The following is a 21,979-nucleotide window of genomic DNA, read 5'->3' on the forward strand; positions in this document are numbered from 1 at the left end:
ACATAGTAAACAACAATATATACAAAAATTCATATACACGTTCATAATATCAGCAAGTACCTCTCAATAACATCAAGCCACTGGCTGTCTTACTTTCTATATGGCTAGAGCGGAATAGAGGCGTCACAAATAAACTAGAATGTACCTCATAACATATATAAGAGTAGGAATCTATGTATCTGAGCCCATGAATATAAAATGAGGGAGGGAACAACTACAACTGGAGGAAGTGTCCACATAAATAATTGGCACGGTTAGCACAAGAATCACTATATCACTTCACGTTACGCATATACAAATCATAAGAAAAGGCATTAAAGACATGTAAAACAAGGACCACAATAACACTTCAAGTCAAAAGTCCAGTTCACGGGGCGCCGCGGCAGCTCACCAGGTAAAGCGGGCGACCCCATGTACCAAAGGCTGAGTCCTTGCTGCAGCGGCCCGTGGTTCAAATCCGACCCGTGGCCCTTTCCTGCGTGTCATCCCCCTTTCACAGCTACCACTATCTCTGTCAAATAAAGGCAAAAAGCCCCAAAGCATCCATATCACAATACTAACACTGAACATATGAAATACAAGGCAAAAGTAAGCATGGCTCACATACCGCCACTCCTGCTTGACCCCTACTTAAGTAGTGCCAAAGGTTTGGCCCTTTTGGATCTAATGGCATTAGTCTATTGAGCACAATCTAGCTTGTTATTATCAAAAAATGTGGTCACCCTGCACTTCTAACCCCCAAAAGGCACAACTAGACCACACTTTCACGGATGCAGAACGTGGAGAGTATGTCCGAGGCTTAACTACATACTGTACATACGGTCTGGTTTCCCTCCCAGCTGTGTTGCTTTTTCCTGGTCCTAATCATCAAATCCATTTCTTTTACCAGCTGACATCATCACTTGGCCCTGCACTGATTGGTTCTCCATTAATGACTCACTGCAGTGCCTGTGTATGCAGGAGCTCAGGGGTCCAGATGGTCACTCAGTGGGAGCTGGAGTCCCACCAAATGACCCGCTAGCTGTACTACAGTCACACAGCAGAAACACACAAACAGCTTCCGCTACTGTACAGTCGTAAAACTACACACCCTCAAAGTCAGCAACACTTCAACGCTTCACAGTCTTTAGCCTTCAGCAGATATTTTCCTGAATCTGCAGTCGGTTGCCCATCAGCTCTTTAGCATTTCAGCAGTAGTTCTTTCCCTGTCAATGCTCGATGATTTGACACAGAGTGACCATGGTGACTTGTTTTATAGTGACACAAAGGGTCAACTGGATAAAATGGATTATTTCACTTTACATATTACTTTCGTGGCTTTGGCCATCATTTCAATCAGTTATGATAACATATTACTTGCATAGTTAATTGCTAAATACTGTAAAATGTGACATCACTACAACGAAGTTACGGGTCATTATACGTCATATCCGTTCCATATCCGACGACCAAAACAAACCGCAGCGAGCTGAAACGAGGAAGTACAAAACAGCAGAGGGTCAGCGTGGATCCGACCTGCACCCTCACATGTTAAATCCAGCGTGGTAAACACTACACATCCAGTAAAGGATGGAAACACTTTGGGTTTCACACATTGACAGGAAAAGCAGAGCTAGACATCACGGCTAAAGCTGCATGCTAACTCTGTAACGGGCAGGAAATGTTATCGTATCGCGGTAACGTGCGGTCATGTCGGCCGTCAATCTCATCTCCGTGGTCAAATGGGCCGACGCTACAACTGTAAAGCACCCATATACTGACATTTATGTTAAATACATTCAAACGGCCCCGATGGATCTGACCATGGATGGATAAAGAGAACGGAGCTGACGGGAGAGCTAGAGACGGACTTGGAGGAAAAGTTAGCGGAAGTATACACGTGTGACTACGTCTGGTTTTTCAAAATAAAGCGTTAACAAAGAGAACTGTATATACAAAGTACATATATGGAAATAAGACTGATTGGATTATATTCAGCAGATTTATAAAACATTACATGTCCCTTATAGATTAAAAAGAAAATACCACTAACTTGTGAGGGGAATGTCATTGCTGAAATAAATGTAATGAATAATTCCTGACAATGATGATGATATATTCGACTTCATGACATCTCTGACTACATACATGCTGAAAATCAAACATTTTTATTGTATTAATTTAGATATAAGTCTCTAGAAGTGTATGATTCAACTTTTTCCCATGGTCTAGTGTTAAATACATATCGGATCGGCACCCAAGTATCGTGACAGTTTCGAATTGGGAGGTGAATCATCCCAACTGTAGTAAACATGTTCTAGTAGAATTACAAGTATGAACCTAAAAATTAGCATAACATGTCCCCTTTAATACTGTTGGTTGTATTTGCAACTGAATTTCGCTTAAAGTCACATTTCATCTTTAAGGAGCTCAGCCTGACTTCCAGATGTTTAAAACCATTTGTGAGCGTGCTCAGCTTGTAAGACAGTCACATCACCAAAACATGGGGAAAAGCAGAACTGTCTGTCTGTGTGTGTGTGTGACGGGGTCTTTTCCAGCTCAGTGATAATGGAAGTCTAGCTCCTCCAGCCTGACTCAGCAGTATTAAACACACACACACACACACACGTTACATCACTAGTGTGTAGCCGGTCCTATAGAACACAGTGTTCTGGACGAGCTGCTGTTATTCAACCCTCTTTCTTTCTGTTTGGACGTCTTCTTTTACTCTCCTTCTCTTCCCATCCCTCCCCGTTAGACAACGACAGCTCGTCATCCAGGGTCACTCCCAGGTTCCCTGCTGTCCGAGTTGGCACCACCGCAGTACTCAGTCTCAACGTAGAAGAAGACACCTGTGACCTTTGCTCATTGCTCGCCCATCAATTCAATTCTTAATGGTGATTAATCTTTAACGGCCTTAATAAACACACACGCGTAAGAGCTGATGAATTCTTAATGCTGACCTCTACGGAGACAACAGTGGAAAGTCATCGTTGCCTCTTCTCTCTCCATCCTCCTCCTCCTCCTCTTTTCTATCCCTTCTTAACCTCCCATCAACTCACCTTCGTCTGTTCCTCTGTTAATCTCTCCCCCCCACCGTCCCGTTCTCCTCCCACACATTCCCAGCAGGCACTGAGGTGGACAGGCTGCTCCGGAGCAGGAGCCCTCAGCAAAGGCACCGCCGACAGGGTTCAAACCACCACCGATACTGCTATTTCTCCCAAAATATTCTAATGGAGCAGAACATGCATGAGGTACCTAACTAGAGACAACCAGTACAGCCCATGTTTATATTAATCAGATCTACAGTCATATCAAAGTGAATAAAGAGCCAAAATTGGTCCAACCCAGCCCCCTGCATTACAAATATACCAGCACTCCTGGGACCGACAGGGTGTGTGTGCGTGTGTGTGTGTGTGTGATGCCATGGCCACCTGGTGTAGCACAGTAAAGGTTAGAGCTACTAATTATAAACTTAGCGAGGACTTACTGAGGACAACAAAAATGCAGAGATTTTGTTTGCAGTAGGGCTGCCAAAGTTAACACGATAATAACGCGATAACGCAAATTTGTTTTAATGCCACTAATTTCTAGGGATGTCACAATACCAGAAATCTAGTAGTGGATACCAATACCAGTGAATTTCCACAATTTTCGATACCAAATTCGATACCACGGTAAAAACCGCCCCCAAAAAACAATAAATCCCATATAATGTAATGTGTATATATATATATCCTCAGATTGCAAGCAGTAGTTTAATTTACTGACATGGTATCGGATATTTTTCAGCCCTTTTTTTTTTTTTTTTTTCATTTTTCAGATTTTAATTTTTTTTTTTTTTACTTTTTTATCGGACATTTTTCAGACTTTCTTTTTTTCATTTTTCAGACTTTTTTTTTTTTTTTTCATTTTTCAGACTTTTTTTACCGGACATTTTTCAGACTTTTTTTAATCGGACATTTTTCAGACTTTTTTTTTTTTTTTTTTTTTTACATTTTACAGACTTTTTTTACCGGTCATTTTTCAGACTTTTTTTAATCGGACATTTTTCAGACTTTTTTTTCGGACATTTTTCAGACTTTTTTTATCGGACTTTTGTCAGACTTTTTTTATCGGACATTTTTCAGACTTTTTTTATCGGACATTTTTCAGACTTTTTTTTTTTTTCTTTTTTTTTACATTTTACAGACTTTTTTTACCGGTCATTTTTCAGACTTTTTTTAATCGGACATTTTTCAGACTTTTTTTTACCGGACATTTTTCAGACTTTTTTTTACCGGACATTTTTCAGACTTTTTTTTTTTTTTTTTTCAGACTTTTTTTACCGGACATTTTTCAGACTTTTTTTAATCGGACATTTTTCAGACTTTTTTTAATCGGACATTTTTCAGACTTTTTTTACCGGACATTTTTCAGACTTTTTTTTTTTTTTTTTTTTTTTACATTTTTCAGGCTTTTATTACCGGACATTTTTCAGACTTTTTTTAATCGGACATTTTTCAGACTTTTTTTACCGGACATTTTTCAGACTTTTTTTTTTTTTTTTTTACATTTTACAGACTTTTTTTACCGGATATTTTTCAGACTTTTTTTAATCGGACATTTTTCAGACTTTTTTTACCGGACATTTTTCAGACTTTTTTTTTTTTTTTTTTTTTTTTTTACATTTTACAGACTTTTTTTACCGGATATTTTTCAGACTTTTTTTACCGGACATTTTTCAGACTTTTTTTTACCGGACATTTTTCAGACTTTTTTTTTTTTTTTTTTTTTTAATTTTTCAGACTTTTTTTACCGGACATTTTTCAGACTTTTTTTAATCGAACATTTTTCAGACTTTTTTTTACCGGACATTTTTCAGACTTTTTTTTTTTTTAATTTTTCAGACTTTTTTTACCAGACATTTTTCAGACTTTTTTTAATCGAACATTTTTCAGACTTTTTTTACCGGACATTTTTCAGACTTTTTTTTACCGGACATTTTTCAGACTTTTTTTTTTTTTTTTTTTTTTTTTTACATTTTTCAGACTTTTTTTACTGGACATTTTTCAGACTTTTGTTAATCGGACATTTTTCAGACTTTTTTACCGGACATTTTTCAGACTTTTTCTATCGGACATTTTTCAGACTTTTTTTAATCGGACATTTTTCAGACTTTTTTACCGGACATTTTTCAGACTTTTTTTAATCGGACATTTTTCAGACTTTTTTTATCGGACATTTTTAAGACTTTTTTATCACACATTTTTCATATTGGTGACATTTCACTGTATTGTATAGGCTATCAGAGGTGGGACCAAGTCCCAAGTCAAGTCCCAACTCGGGTCTCGAGTCCTAAACAAGCCATATGGGCTCTTCATCAAATGTAACGTCATTTTAACAGCAGAGTAACTGGATCCAACTGGTGCTCAGAAACGTAAAGTTAGTTCTTCATGGTTTTCTCGTGAAACTTGATTGGATGCTGTTGGATTGGTTCAAACTAAGTGGATCTGGGGAGTTCAGTTCAGTTCAGTTTTTTCCCCACGAGTGAGTCCTCTTCACGAACAGAGAGGATCTCTGCATCTCTGGATCTCGCTGCTGTATGGTGCTGTTGTGTGTGTGAGCAGAGGACATAAGCAGCCGCATTTGGCGCTTGGCGGGTGTAAATTTCGGACCCTGCAGGCGTCGTAGTGTACCTTCGGTACAGTAGAATATGAGTACCGTCACGTTTTTAGAATTTTGGCATCGACTTGGTACTGCAGCATCGGTTCTCGTGACATCCCTACTAATTTCTTTAACGCATTAACGCAACTTGTGATTTTTAGGTCGTAGCGGGCTCAGTTTTAAAGCTAAAGTGAAGATACTGGTATCATATGAAACTAGAAAACCTAATGAATTAAGGTTAGGGGTTACTTGTCTGGAAAGAGGCTAAATAACTTTCCAAACTTACGCTAAAATTTGGCGAGGAAAAACTGGCTTGGCCATTTTCAAAGGAATCCCTTGACCTCTGACCTCAAGATATGTGAATGAAAATGGGTTCTATGGGTACCCAGGAGTCTCCCCTTTACAGACATGCCCACTTTATGATAATCACATGCAGTTTGGGGCAAAAACCATGCAGTTCTTTTCATGCAGTATAAATGTGTTATTTTCTCCTATTCTAAAAATGGTGTGTTTGAATATTTCTGCATACTGGGGTCCCTAAACAGTCTTGGAATTACATAAATTGGGTTTCACGGTAAAGCTGAGACTCTTGTGGATCCAATGAGACCAACTGTATTCATGTGTGATACCAATGGATTCCTTAGGTTTTCTCGTTTCATATAATATCTGCAGCTTCACTCTAGCCCTAAAACTGAACCTGCTAGAGCCTCTGAAAGTCAGTGAAGTTGGTCGGGGTCGCCCCCCCGGACGCGCGGGTCTCAAGAGGTTTAACTGATTTCCAATAATAAATATACATTTGTATAAAGCAGCATATTTCCCACTCCCTTGTTGATAAGAGTATTAAATACTTGACAAAACCACAGGCAGAGAGGGCATAGCGAGCACAGTCCCTGAACTGGGGACTCCGTTGTCTGTTGTTCTCATACGCTGCATGCGACGCACTAATCTTGTCAGTTAACGGTTAATAATCGGTAAACGAGGGTCGGTTATCGGTTAAAAGCACCCATGCTACTTCAGCACCCATGCTACTTTTGAGGTTAGCGGTTCCGCCAGCACGAGGTACTTTGGGATTGTGTAAGCAAGAGAAGGGTGAGTCACACACAAACTATCTACACCACCTACATGGACAGTTTTCTGCTGTTTTGTGTCAATATTGCCAAGTAGGTCTGCTTTATCAATAAATGCGTCGATCTGCAAACACCTACATGAACTCTATAACCTGCAGGTTTGATAGTGTGCGTCTGTAATCCCAGCCTGCAGCATTACCAACAGCTGTACTGTATGTGAATGGGAAATGAATGACCCCTCTCTCACCTGCCCATTCCTCTCTCTCTCTCTTTCCCAGTTTGTTCAACCGTTCTCTAATCTTATTACAGGCTTTCAGCTCTTCATGCAGAGTAAAAGGCCCGTGTGTGGAAAGGGGAAGGGGGGTATCAGCATTGTTATTATTGCATTTTCATATAACTGAAATCCCACTGAGGCAGAGTGGAGCAAATCGGCCTTTTAATAACAGAGCGAGAGAGGAAGAGAATGAAGGGAAACATATGGCCGCACAGTAAAAAGAGCTTTCAGCTCTGGTGCTGCTAACTGTCACTGTGGTTGCACAAACTACTTTTGAATCAGACGCTGACCATGTGACCTCACACCTAACGACTTTTCAAGCGATTTCACTGTCGCAGACATATTTCCGATGTCGGAATAAAATCACGAGAGTTGCGGTTACGCTCCCGTGATCTCGATGGTTTAGTGCAAGTAGGTCATAAAACTCAGTCCAAGCTGTTTTAAGTCAGTCTCTTTCTCGTCTTGACGTTCCGATAAAATCAAACAAATTTAATATTATCGTAAGTTCAGTGACGCGGACATTGTCAACAACCAATAGGTGCGCTCTCTCCAGCACCAAACAGGAAGCGGCAAACAGGGTAGAAAGTAAACATGGAGGAACTGGAGTGAACAAGATCGCCTCTTTTGACGTGTCTTCCCATTTGTACCACGATAGAGTGGAGACGGAAAACAGCTGCAGCCTCCCAAACGGGGCTACTTGCGGGCTCATGCTAGTTAGCTATAGCGATACTCTCCGGGGGATTTCGAGGGCTGCAGCAATTTTGGTCCACTTCTTTCTCAACAGTTTTTCTTCTTGTATCTTGTAAATAGTGACGCTGAAAGATCCCCAGTCCTTCCAAAATATTATAGTCTGTGACTAAAACCTGTCTTTAGATGTGAGAGGGTGTCAGACTTCAGTCTATTCAAAGTCTCCTAGTGTATGGTAGACGTTAGTTCAGTTTGACAATTCTTTCACTTTACAGAGAAACAAAACTTTGGAGAACGTCACACTTCTACACACCACATTCACACAGCTGGACTCACCACAAGAGCAGTTCCTGGAATTCCACACAGTTATCAAGCATTTGATAACTTGGCGAATGAAGAAGCACACGATCACGGTACACATTGTTGCCCATGGCAACAGTAGGTCCGCCCTGCCTCACGACAAGCTGAAAGTAAGTCCACCGTTCACATCATATGCTGTATCAGCACAACATCTATATGCAAGAAAGAAATTTGATAGAAGATTTCAAGAATATTCTGCAGAAATCTGAATGTGAGAGAAAGTTCAGAAAGCAGGAGCATCCCTGAAGCCCCGGGGTTCAAGTTAAGAAGCGCAAGAGCGAAGCTGACGTCTGGCCGAGCTAATGAGTTTACCGCAGAGCTGCAGATCACATCTTACAGACAGATTTACCCCACTGCCTTAATCACCACAGTAGTCGAGGACACCTTGTGGAACCCAGTCACACTAAATCACTGTTTAGAAATAAAAAGGCTCAGTAAACATCTTTGAAACCATTTGACAAGATTGTCTGTACTGTGTTTGGGATTAGTTTCTGATCTGACGTTGGCACTGCTTCCACTTTTTAACAAGGAAAGACAGAGGCTGACATCTCTAGAAAAAAAAAAAAAGGATGAGGAAGAGTAGGCCTGCTTGGTATTAAGGCTTGTGGTGCGCTTCAGGGCTGCATGATGCTAGCTGGAACGCCAGAGGAAGCAGAGCCAAGATCAGTTCAGAGACTAATCCCTACAAACAGCAAACGAGGATCATTTTATCTTCTGTCCGTTCTTTGCTCTTCTTTCAATGAAGAAATACTCTCCAGTGCTGATAGAACTGACGCTATTGCAGTTTCTACGCTAACCTCTTTAGGAGGCGCCATTGCTGTTTAGAACAACCTCTCCGTGTCGTCACACAGACCTAAACCACGTCCATAGCTGCACACTAATCTGATTAAACACATACTGTACCACGACAGACATGCAGGCGGGGTTGAATACAATCTGACTTTGATGGATGTTCCGACACAACATCATTACACAGTCTAAAAAACATCTGATGCATTGGTGTAGCCAGTGTTTTGCATTGACTTGATGGGGAGTTCCTGCTAGTGTCTAATATCTAAAGTTGGGCATACACTGTATGATTTCAGCCTGTTTCTGGCCCGAATTTTGAGCGGCACGACTCATTTTAGAGTTGGACCGAATTTCAGCTTCGTCGGGCGTCGTTTGCTGCACAGCGTACAGGGGAGACCGAGGACCGATTAACTCCTCCCGACCGTCTGTCAGACAGTCGGATGAATTTCTGTCATGTCAGAAATTTTGGTCGGTTGAAGCAGAGCCACGAGCCAATTCCCCAACGTCAGCGCCTTTTTTCTCCTCTTTTTACAGAAATCAGAGCGTAGCTATCCAGATAACAATGTAGGCTACAATAGATATAGCTAGTAAAATGTAACTAGCTTACCTCCAATTCTCCCGTACTGTCTACGTCTTCCTTGCCACCTGAGAGTCCATATAACGTTATGCCGCTGTCTCTTTTTTTATTTAGACGTTTCAGCAGACAAGATGGCACAGATGATCAAGGCAGCAGGTTTCTGCCTTGTTAGCATTGTGACCCGTACAGACCTCTGCTTGCAAACTAACTTTACCTGCCTCGGAGCTTTCAAACAAATCTTTATTGACAACTGTCAACAGCCAGAACGACCCTCAGGAGCCGACCGGTCGTGTTTTTTTTTCCTTCTATTTTATACGTGCAGTGTGAGGACTTGAGATTAAGATCAAGAAAACAGAAGTCATGCCCCTCAACATAAAAGAACCACCTGTCACAGAGCTAAATGGACAACGACTGACATGCTTTGTCATCTTTCACATACCTCGGAAGCCGGGTAACATCAGATGGTGGAGCTGACCAAGACATTGTGGCCAGATTAGGAAAAGCAAGGACAGCATTTCTAAGACTTGGAAACATCTGGAGGTCGACACATATAACTAGAAACACCAAGATAAAGTTATACAACAGCCGTTTACTATCTGTCCTTCTATATGGTGCTGAGTGCTGGAGAATGACTGAAAGAGACACAGGCAAGCTTTCCAGCTTTTACAATACCCGCCTCAGAAAGATCATGAGGATATTCTGGCCTAGGCTGATTACAAACCATGATGAAGTACACAAAACAACAGGGTGCTTGGACATGGAAACGATATTGATAAGAAGAAGATGGAGATGGCTAGGACGTGTATTAAGGAAACCATCTGATGACATGACAAAAGTGGAATTGAGTTGGACACCAGAGGGGAAAACGCAAGGCCCAAAACAACCTGGAAGTGAACCATCGAAGGAGAAATGAAGACGAGAGGATACAGCTGGAACAGCATTGAGAAGAAAGCAAACAACAGAGATGAGTGGAGATCCTTAGTCCTTGTCGTATGTGTCGCCCGGCGCAACAAGTACTAAATAAAGTAAGTAAGTAGTGTGAGCACTCAGGTCGTGGCTGACGATCAGACCATACAGTGTGTCGTCAAACATACCTAAACCATGTCCATAGCTGTCAGTAGCTCCTCACAAGGACGCCGATTGGTCCGTGGTCTGGCTTGCCGGACACAAACGCATTACTTGAAGCCTGGCAAGATGGTTTTTCATGTGATATGTGATCCTGTCATATTTGCTGTTTACTCCTGAGGTCTGCTTTAGGGTCAGTGGTAGTACTAGCTGCACTGTGACAGCACTGCTAACCAGATCAGAGGCGACACAAAGGTTAATCCAGGCCGGGTTTTCAGCGCCACAGATAGACAGTGAGCCTGCTGAACTCTGTGGATTTGATGGCCTCAATCCAGTAACCACAGACACACACACACAGACACAGACACACACACACACACTTGTAAGGACTTTCTATTGACTGGACAAATTCCTTGTTCAGTCAATATTTTGTGGCTGAAATCAACTGCAACTAAGAAGAAGAACAGATTGGGGAGGGACGGGATATCCTAAATCTTTAGTGGCACAAAAAGCAGCAGCATTTGTCAGAAAACCTTTATCCTTCATCAGGCCTGAATGGCATCATTGCAGGTAAAGCTAGCAATATGGTAAGGGGCCGCAGATACATTTCAAATCTGGCACATTTACAGGCAAATGTTGATTAATGTGCACTGTCCCACATTAGTGATTTGAACATCCATCAATTTTAGAAGAATTTAGGCATGTTTCTTCCCGTCTGTTGCTCATTTCAAAATGCTTCTCGTTCTCATCTTTAAGAAATCAGTATTGTAATTAAGTGTCCAATAAATATGTCATTAATTAAACTGTCTCCCATCAGAGGCGGATAATACTAATGAGGCAGGCACAGAGAGGGGTGGTGTGCAACCAGAATCAGTGGAAATACAGTAGCAGCGACTGAACACTAATCTGACTGAACACATACTACGACCACGACAGACATGCAGGCCAGGTTGAATACAATCTGACTTTGATGGATGTTTCTACACAACATCATTGAAATAGATTTTTTTCATGCCAGAATCAAAATATTTGCTTCATTTGGGTCTATACGGAGGTAGAAGGAAGTTAGCGCTTTTATTGTTGTAGTCTGAGTAACGTGACGTCGTATCCATTCTGTACCCGTCAACCAAAACAAACCACAGCGAGCCAAAACGAGGAAGTACAAAACGGCAGAGGGTCGGCGTGGATACGACCTGCACCTTCACATGTTAAATCCAGCGTGGTAAACACTACACATCCAGTAAAGGATGGAAACACTTTGGGTTTCACACATTGACAGGAAAAGCAGAGCTAGACATCACGGCTAAATCTGCATGCTAACTCTGTAATGGGCAGGAAACGTTATCGTATCGCGGTAACGTGCGGTCGTCACTCTCATCTCCGTGGTCAAATGGGCCGACGCTACAACTGTAAAGCACCCAGATACTGACATTTATGTTAAATGCATTCAAACGGCCCCGATGGAGCTGACCATGGATGTATAAAGACAACGGAGCTGACGGGAGAGCTAGAGACCACCTTGGAGAAGTTAGAGGAAGTAGACATGAGTGACTACGTCCGGCTTTCAAAATAAGGTGTTAACAAAGGGAACTGTATATACAAAATACATCTATGGAAATAAGATTGATTGGATTATATTTACCAGATTTATAAAACATTACATGTCCCTTATAAATTAAAAAGAAAATACCAGTAATTTGTAAGGGGAATGTCTTTATTCTTTGATTTTTGTGTTGCTGGACAAAAATGTAATAGCTAATTCCTGACAATGATGATGATATATTTGACTTCAGGACATCTCTGACTACATACAGGCTAAAAATCAAACATTTTACTGTATTAATTTAGATATTCTCCAAAGTAAAAGTCTCTAGAAGTGTATGATTCAACTTTTCCCCATGGTCTAGTGTTAAAAAAGTGAACAAAAATCGCAATAAATCGTTATATCGAATTGCCACCCAAGTTTGGTGATAGTATTGAATCGGGAGATAGGTGTATCGTCACAGCCCTAATAGAAAGTATGGTCTGTCGCACATTGTGTTAGTTTATTTAGTCTGATTTGTAACTTTGTAAATTAAGATTTGTGCTTTCAATGGTTACTGGGCCCATAATACAGAACCTCTGTGCAATCAGCAGGAAGACCCAGCCTGGTCCAACTGTGTTCCTCCAGAAATCAGCTACATATATATCATAGTCCTCATATCTACAGTTCCCTGCAACTCAGACAGCATCACATGGAGCTTAAAAGTGTGTACTAGCACCAGTTCAATGTTGATTAGAAGAAGGTTTTTTTACAACAGTCCATTGCTCCTGAAATCCAATCTCCTGGAAACACGACTTAAACAGATATTGTGAAGAGCCTGACGTCTAAAAAGCTGATGTTCTGTGCAGCTTCAGTACCCTCACTGTACAGCAGATGTCACTGATCAAAAAAAACAACACTCTTATGTAACGTTATTAACTCACCACATGAATAGCACTAACGCGCTCTGATGAACTCATACATTTCAGTGATCCCTGTCTGGAAGTCAGAGCTTGTGGATGATCCAGCAGCATCCGTCTCCACCGAGGTTAGGATTTTGCCAGCCGTGTTTAGGTGGATCAATACACAGAGCTGCATTCACTGTCCCATGTGTCCACGCGGAAAAAGGGCTTCTCTGAGCTTATTTACAGGCTTCTAAAGCTGTTGTCATCTACTAATGCCTTCACATTAAAATGCATTTATTGTGAAGCACATGCAGGAAGTGGCAAAGTAGTAATGATAGCTGTATGGATGTTAGCTTATAGCTGGATATGACTGGAATGAAACAGAAAACTTTATCTAATAGGCCTGGTCGATACCATCAAGATACTTGGGTGCCGATTTGTTATGTATTATGATTTTTATGATTCAATTTTACGATTTATTGCAATTTTTGTGAACTGTTTTAATGCTAAACCATGGGAAAAAGTCGAATCATACACTTCTAGGGACCTTTATTTTGGAAAGTCTCTAAATTTATACAGAAAAAATGCTTGCATTTGTGTCTGTATGTAGTCAGAGATGTCCTGAAGTCAAATATATCAGTCATTGTCAGGCAATAATTGTAAAAACGATTTCCAGCAACCCAAAAATCAAAGAATAAAGACATTTCCCTCACAGATTAGTGGTATTTTCTTTTTAATTTATAAGGGACATGTAATGTTTTATACTTCTGGTGAATATAATCCAATCAATCTTATTTCAATAGATGTATTTTGTATATACAGTTCCCTTTGTTAACACCTTATTTTGAAAACCAGACGTAGTCACACGTGTCTACTTCCTCTAACTTCTCCAAGGTGGTCTCTAGCTCTCCCGTCAGCTCCGTTCTCTTTATTCATCCATGGTCAGCTCCATCGGGGCCGTTTCAATGCAGAGAACATAAATGTCAGTATATGGGTGCTCTACAGTTGTAGCGTCGGTCCATTTGACCACGGAGACGAGAGTGACGGCCGGCTCGACCGCCACGTTACCACAATACGATAATGTTTCTTGTCTGTTACAGAGTTAGCATGCAGCTTTTTAGCTGTGATGTCTAGTTCTTTCAAAAGTTACACAGCACCACTTTAAAGTGATAGAAATGGAAGGGTTAATGCAGAGCTGCTGTTGACCTGATGTAATGTAGGCCAGTGGCTTTGAAGACTGAGATGGGGGGGGGGAGGTGCTTTTCTTTCTTACCCTCCAACAATGACTGATTTGCAGCATTTGTTCATCAATTAATCTCAAGGAAGGAGAATTACTGGAACCATTTGGTGCCCCACTTTAGTGCTGTGAAGAACAGGACGTTGAAAACACTCGCCTTTGTTTTGAGGGGTGGCAGAGTAGAAAGGTTTAAAATCTCTAATCTGATTGGGGGCAGCCATCTGGAAGACCTCCCCCTCCCCTCTCCACACATACATACCCACACCCTATCCCTGTACTCGTCCTCACCCGTTCACCCTAATGTGACCGATCATCTAACCATCTCCCCTCACATCATCTGAAGGTGCCCTACAAAAACAAAACAAAGGATAAAGAGCATCTTGGAAGCCTACAGTGTGTATACAGTGTGTATACAGTGTGTATACAGTGTGTATTTGTGTTTGTGTGACACTGAGAGCATCAGCTGACACGTGTGACAGGCAGGGCGTCTCATGCAGACACTCTGAAATCAGTCTTAAAGATTGTTTTCTCCAACATGGTTTCAGAGACTACGAAATGAAGAATGGGACCGCAACTGCTCATGTAGGATTTACACTTTCATGGATATGTGAAAAAATAACTGTACATATAATACTACTACTAGTACTACTACTACTTGAATTTCCCTCGGGATCAATAAAGTTACTATCTATCTATCTATCTATCTATCTACTACTACTACTGCTACTTAGGGCTGCACGATTATGGCCAAAATGCTAATCACGATTATTGTTGATCAATATTGAGAACCCGATTGTTTAGCACAATTATTCATTGATTTTAGCAGCAACATCTTTTTATTGCACTTTACATTAAAATAAACAGAGCACTGCTTTCACTTCCATGCTGTGCTACAATCCTGCTAATGTACAAATTGGAGCTCCATGATTTTGGAAAAAACTGACTGCATATGAAAAAATACAGGAATATTCAACCTACCCTTTTGCTGGCTATATTTTAAAGTTAAATGCACCAATCTGCTGCACTTTGAGAGCAACAATAAGAGGTTAGATAAACAATTTTACACTCACAATTTAATCATAAACACATTGGTTATATAGATAATATCTATACCCAAAAGTGAAGCTAAAACATCTGGATCGCCGGCTGGTGGCTGGCTATTAGTTTAGGAAGCGCTTGATTTGCTATGCAGCAGAGTTTTCTATGAGCGGAGCACACATTTTAAATGTCTATAGTCGATCATGTTCATTTAATTGTGGGAAGCCAAAATCGTGATTAATGTTTGATTAATTGTGCAGCCCTACTACAGCTACTAGTAGACTTTATTTATATAGCACTTTTCAAACTAAGTGCTTCACAATGAGACAAATTGAAACAACATATTCACACAACAGATACAACTAAATCAGAATAAAAATAAATAAAAAGCTACTATGAAAAGGTGTTTTTTAAAAAATGGTTTAAAAGAAGATACAGAGTTTGCAGCCCTGCTCTCATCAGGTAAGTCATTCCAAAGTCTAGGAGCCCCGTCACCTTTGTGTCTAGTGTAGTCTAGATCATAGACTGTTTACAGTATAAAGATGGACGACATGACAGCTCCCCAAAAGTGAAGCCAAAACATCTGGATTGCTCCGTGGTGGCTGGCTGCAGTCTAGGTCATAAAGCCCGCATGTGCAGCTGCCACATGATGGCTGATGGTAAATTATAACGCTATCATGATACGTTCAAATGTAATCTTGTAAAAGTAGTTTTTGGTGAGAAACTTGATTAATCTAGTTGTTTGAAGGAGATGTTTTCACAGCAATATAAAATAGATAATAGAGAAGGAATATGACCTGTTTAACTTCCTAACACTGCCTCTAAACAGCTTCTAATATAGAATTAGAAGTACTAATGCCAAGATTTTGTTTTAATCACAGCAAATATTTAATGACAAAGATGACAATAACAAAGTGAAAGAATAACATTTTTAATTTTTGACGTTTGGAATGAAGCACAACGTGAAGGTGAAAGCAGCGCTCTGTGTTTATTTAAGCATTTATTTAGCATTTTGGCCATAATCGTGCAGCTCTACTATGACGCCCACGTATCCTGGGATCCGCAGAAATAAACGCTATAGATCTGCAAAGTGAAAGTAAAACGGCGCTCCAGTCCCCTAACCTTAGTCTGGTTTCTGCAGGCTGAACCAAGCTTCCATCTCTGTGAGGTCAGACCAAGTGTAGTAATGTAAGTGGGGCCTAGTTCAGCCTACACACTATTCATTATTCATGCTCAGTTTAAACACACTGACATACACACTTCAAATGATGCATTACATGACCAACCACACACACACACACACACACAGCCTCTCTAACTCACACTGGCGACCTAACTTAATCCTGGAAAACAACAGTATGTAAACTGTGGAACCTGATCAAACATACGATTATAATCACTTCATGATTGATTGTAGAGTTGATCAATACTACAATAAGATTCAGGAATAGCATTACATTTCTAACAGCAGAGAAAGACTGGCCCAGATAATACTTCTAATAGGGCTGTCAATCGATTCAAATAGTTAATCGCTTGAGTTGTAGCATTTATTCACCAACATATTAACTGTACACACACTGCTACAGCTACGTTCACAGCTACAACGCCACCGACAACCCCACACTCACCGCCGCCACACACACGCGGTCTGTCGGACACTCGCTAAAGTTACACCGGGCAGCCACACAGCTGACAACCTCGCAGCTAAACTTTCTAAAGATTCAGCGTGCTGTTGTTGCGTTGTGTCTGAAAGGCCCACACGCCGTATAAAGGCCCTGTATACATGAGGAAATAGTGTGCTTTATTACCCAGTCAAGTGTTACAATACTCTTGATATATTTCATCCCTCAATATTGCAAAAAGTGTGATGAAATCCCTGTCGTGTTCCTGGACGCTGCAGCCCTGGGCCTAACGCCGAGGCTCCAGTCAGAGCCAGGAAAAAGCCTGACTGGTGGTGTTTGCACAGACTAAATTATCCAGCATTACTCATCAAGACTGCAGGCAGAAGCAGTGCACTGTCAGCAAGGTTCTCACTGGAGCCCTGACGCTAAATTCCATGACTTTTCCTCGACTCTATAACTAGGTCGAAGGGGCCTCAATAACCAAAACCCTCGACAGATCAGACAGCATGCAAGGTCACCTCACTCCCATCTGAGTGAATACACAACCTGGAAAACAGAGAGAAAATGGTGCTGCTGTGCTATCGACTGCACGGACGGACTCAAGTTAAGTTTTTTACAGACTGCCAAACAGCGAAGAGAAGAGAGGCAACGTGAGGTTAAGGTCTGGGCTGTGCAATAACTTAACCAAGCACAGCTTAACAAGGTTTAACACGTGTAAAAAGCATGTTTTAAAACAAACATCTGGTTAAATAAACCCTGCTTTATAGGGCCGGGACGATACATATATCTCACGATTCGATATGTGTTGCGGTTTTACAAGTATTGTGATTCGATATTATGATTTATTACGACTCTTGTTAACTTTTTTAACACTAGACCATGGGAAAAAGTTGAATCTTACTCTTCTAGGGACTTTTACTTTGGAAAATATCTAAATTAATACAGTAAGAATGTTTGATTTTCAGCATGTATGTAGTCAGAGATGTCCTTGAGTCAAATATATCAGTCATTGGCAGAAATTATTTATAAAGAAATGTCCAGCTACGACATTTCTCTCACAAATTAGTGGTATTTTCTTTTTAATTTATAAGGGACATGTAATAAATATTGCCTGACAATGACTGATATATTTGACTTCTTTACTGTTTAATTTTAATATTTTCCAAAGTAAAAGTCCCTAGAAGTGTATGATTCAACTTTTTCCCATGGTCTAGTGTTAAAAAAAATTGACAAAAATTGCAATAAATTGTAATATCTAATCACAATACATATCGAATCAAATCAGCACCCAAGAATCAGCAGATAGGTGAATCGTCCCAGCCCTACTGTCAACTGGTTTGAGCTGATTTCATTGAACATTTGTTTGGAAGTATACAGCAGAACTACAGCACTATTAACTGATATGATAAGGAGGGTAAGGCCTTTGTTATATAAGGCCTTATATGATCAATTATTATCATGAGGCCTATCTCGTGACCTTCTTTTGAGACATTCATTATTTCTATTCCGTGCTTATGTGTTGAATATAACCAAAAAGTATGTGTGTTCATTGCTACACAGCAAATCTGGGTGCAGGTAGTTTTCTAGACTAGAATCACTGTGGTAAGTGTGGAAGGAGCTGGTTAATAGGGCCCCAGCGGCTCATTTTTTCCCTGGGAACCGATCCAGCCATGCTCTGTCTGTCCCCGTACAAGGTTTGGATGCACACTGTCTTCTCCATCATTTTCCCTAAGCTGTCACTGACTGGAAGGGTACACCCTATCACGCAAATAGTTGCCATTAGTTTAATTCACTGTGATGACAACTAGGAGCTATGGGACACATGTACAAGTACAAAACAAAAACTCCACCTTGAAAACTGGCAGTTGTGCACCATGCTGGTGGGGTCCGTCCCTGGAGGTACAGCTCATATTGTTAATGTCATCAGTATGACAAAACCGGAGCTGGGAGATGCTCCAATGTCATTTACATCTATTGTTTGGGAGCATTGTGTTTTTCTCAGGAAGTTGCGGTGACATTGAACGGAGTGCCAACATTGTTCAACCGAAGTTGGTTATGTATCTGGAAAACACTCACAACATGCAACACCCATTTGTGATGGCATCACTTGAATGCGTCCATTATACACCAACACCATCTCGTGTGCTGTTAGTCAGTCTGTTGGGACTGCATCAAGCCAAGTCATCCAGGGTTTAGTCCACTCTTTTAAAGTCACCAGAATGCAGGAAACAAGGGCTGTGGCCGAAAAGTCAAAAAATGAAGTCCTAATCTCTTTTTCCTAACCACTTTTCCTTGACCTCGGTGGAAAACGTGAATTTATTCTCATAATATTACCAGTTTTTTCTCGTAAACTTCTGACTTTATTCTCATAATAATAAAAAACAATTCTCGTAAATGTATGACTTTATTCTCATAATACTACGACTTTTTTCCCGAAAGAGGACCCCCAGACCTCCTATACTTTGGTTTTGAAATCCTCCCTATTTTTAAGGTCTCAAGGTTGGCAAGTATAACTGTCACATCAAGAATAAGTAGGATGTGCACAGGATTATCAAAAGACTGGAGACAAAAGTCAACAAAGCACTTTAAAAGCATTGATATGTCCTCTGCACATGTAATAATCCCTTCATTACACAAGAGGAGCAGCTGTTGTTACCACACACACACTGACTGTGTCCAGCTGCGAAATGCAGATTGCACGTGGCAGGAGCTGCACGTTAGCAGTTGACACCAAACACTATACCTGCACGCGCTAGTGATGGAGTAATGCAATGCCGAACCTCCACCGACACAACAGCAGCACAGCCAACCAACCAACCAACCAACCAACCAACCAACCAACCAACCACCAACCGACCATGGGGATGTATCACACAGCAGCAGCACAACCAACCAACCAACAAACCAACCGACCATGGGGAGGTATCACACTGCAGCAGCACAACCAACCAACCAACCAACCAACCAACCAACCATGGGGATGTATCACACAGCAGCAGCACAACCAACCAACCAACAAACCAACCGACCATGGGGAGGTATCACACTGCAGCAGCACAACCAACCAACCAACCAACCAACCAACCATGGGGATGTATCACACAGCAGCAGCACAACCAACCAACCAACCAACCAACCATGGGGATGTATCACACAGCAGCAGCGCAACCAGCCAACCAACCAACCGACCATGTGGATGTATCACACAGCAGCAGCACAACCAACCAACCAGCCAACCAACCAACCAACCAACTGACCAACCGACCATGGGGGGATGTATCACACAGCAGCAGCACAACCAACCAACCGACCAACCAACCAACCAACCAACCAACCGACCATGGGGGGATGTATCACACAGCAGCAGCACAACCAACCAACCAGCCAACCAACCAACCAACCAACTGACCAACCGACCATGGGGGGATGTATCACACAGCAGCAGCACAACCAACCAACCAGCCAACCAACCAACCAACCAACTGACCAACCGACCATGGGGGGATGTATCACACAGCAGCAGCACAACCAACCAACCAGCCAACCAACCAACCAACCATGGGGGGATGTATCACACAGCAGCAGCACAACAAACCAACCGACCAACCAACCAACCAGCCAGCCAGCCATGGGGATGCATCACACTGCAGCAGCACAACCAACCAACCGACCAACCAACCGACCGACCAACCAACCAACCAGCCGGCCAAACGACCATGGGGATGCATCACACTGCAGCAGCACAACCAACCAACCGACCAACCAACCGACCGACCAACCAACCAACCGACCGACCAACCATCCAACCAACCAGCCAGCATACCATGGGGATGCATCACACATCACACAGAGAGAGAGAGAGAGAGTTCCTGCTAGCTCTGTAGCGCTGCAACCACAGCACAACTCAAACAAGCTGACCACTGCTGCCATTAGCTTCTTCAGCTAAACACACACACGTTGGATGAAATGTGTGTTTTAGCTGAAGCAGAGTGCCGAACAATAAGCCATATTTACAACTAACATGTCTGGGAATGAAGGAGGAGGGAAAAAACAGGTCCTGCGTATCGTCTACAGCTTCAGTAACAGTTTGAGTGTTTTATAGGTGTGACAGGCAGCTGAGTTACAGCATCTCTTCTGCTGTTAGGTAGCCGTCCTTACCTGGATGTCCAGCTCCAGAAAACAAAGGATGCTGCTGCGGTTTCTCTCCGTTAGGTTGATGCGTCTCTCGGCCTGACAGCATCCTGTTCGCAGCCAGCAGCTCTCTGTCAGGCTGCCAGGCAACACAGCGGACGCTTCCGGTTACAACTTTCACAATAAAAGGCAGATTTGTGATGTCATTGGTCCCAAAAAGATTTTTTTCCTCCATAGACTCACATCGGGAAAGAGACTTCTGTAACTCAGTCTGTAACGTCTGTAACTCAGCGGATCATTTTTTTTTTTTAGGTGAATCAACTTTTATTTTGGATCGGCGAGTCGCATCAGACGCCCATGTTTTGCATAAAGTAGCCTAGACCTCAACTTTATGCAAATGAGGAACGGCCAACGTGATGGTACCAACATGGTGGCTCGTTTTGGAAACTTTCTTCTCTTATTTCACAAAAATAGTTCACCGAAATGTGTTTCTGAAAACATTTTATGCAAGAAATAAGCCATGCGGTTGCTGAATCTGTCTTTATTTTAGATCGAGATTAGTTTAAAAGTCTCTCAGTGGTATCCAGCGACGGCGAGGCGCGTCGGACACCAATGTTTTGCATAAGGTAGCCTAGACCTCAACTTTATGCAAATGAGGAGCGGCCAACGTGATGGGGCATTTTTTATCGCAAGGGATCACCTTGCTTCCCAGTATTGGACGTTTGATTGGCTGCCATGAGACACAAGGGCCCTGATTGGACGAATGCTTTCCCTCCGTGGGCTGCTGCTCCCAGCGTTCAAACCGGAACCAGCATGGTGGCTCGTTTTTCTCTTATTTCACGAAGATAGTTCACCGAAATGTGTTTCTGAAAATATTTTATGCGAGAAATAAGCCATGCAGTTGCTGAATATGTCTTTATTGCAGATCGAGATTAGTTTAAAAGTTTCTCAGTCGTTTCCAGAGACGGCGAGTCGCGTCAGACGCACTTGATTTGCATAAAGTAGCCTAAACCTCAACTTTATGCAAATACGGAGCGGCCAACGTGATGGTACGGGTCCACGGGGGCGTTTTCTTTATCG

The 21,979-nt window shown here is 41.8% G+C and overlaps 1 protein-coding gene across 4 annotated transcripts in view; it reads right to left on the reverse strand.

Moving 5' to 3' along the window:
- Positions 1 to 21,098, reverse strand: part of fam110b (family with sequence similarity 110 member B) — a 41,922-nt gene extending 20,824 nt beyond the window's left edge. For 2 of the 4 annotated variants that reach the window (XR_005209146.1, XM_037787619.1), the window contains exon 1: positions 20,927 to 21,098. The gene's annotated coding sequence lies outside the window, so the exon portion shown is untranslated. Of the gene's footprint in view, positions 1 to 391; positions 1,365 to 7,989; positions 9,171 to 20,926 lie in introns of those variants that run through there. The other 2 variants (XM_037787620.1, XM_037787621.1) reach the window with 2 other exon arrangements.
- Positions 21,099 to 21,979: the final 881 nt, after the last annotated feature.

Source organism: Sebastes umbrosus, chromosome 12 (assembly GCF_015220745.1).
Source record: "Sebastes umbrosus isolate fSebUmb1 chromosome 12, fSebUmb1.pri, whole genome shotgun sequence".
NCBI classification, from domain to species: domain Eukaryota; kingdom Metazoa; phylum Chordata; class Actinopteri; order Perciformes; family Sebastidae; genus Sebastes; species Sebastes umbrosus.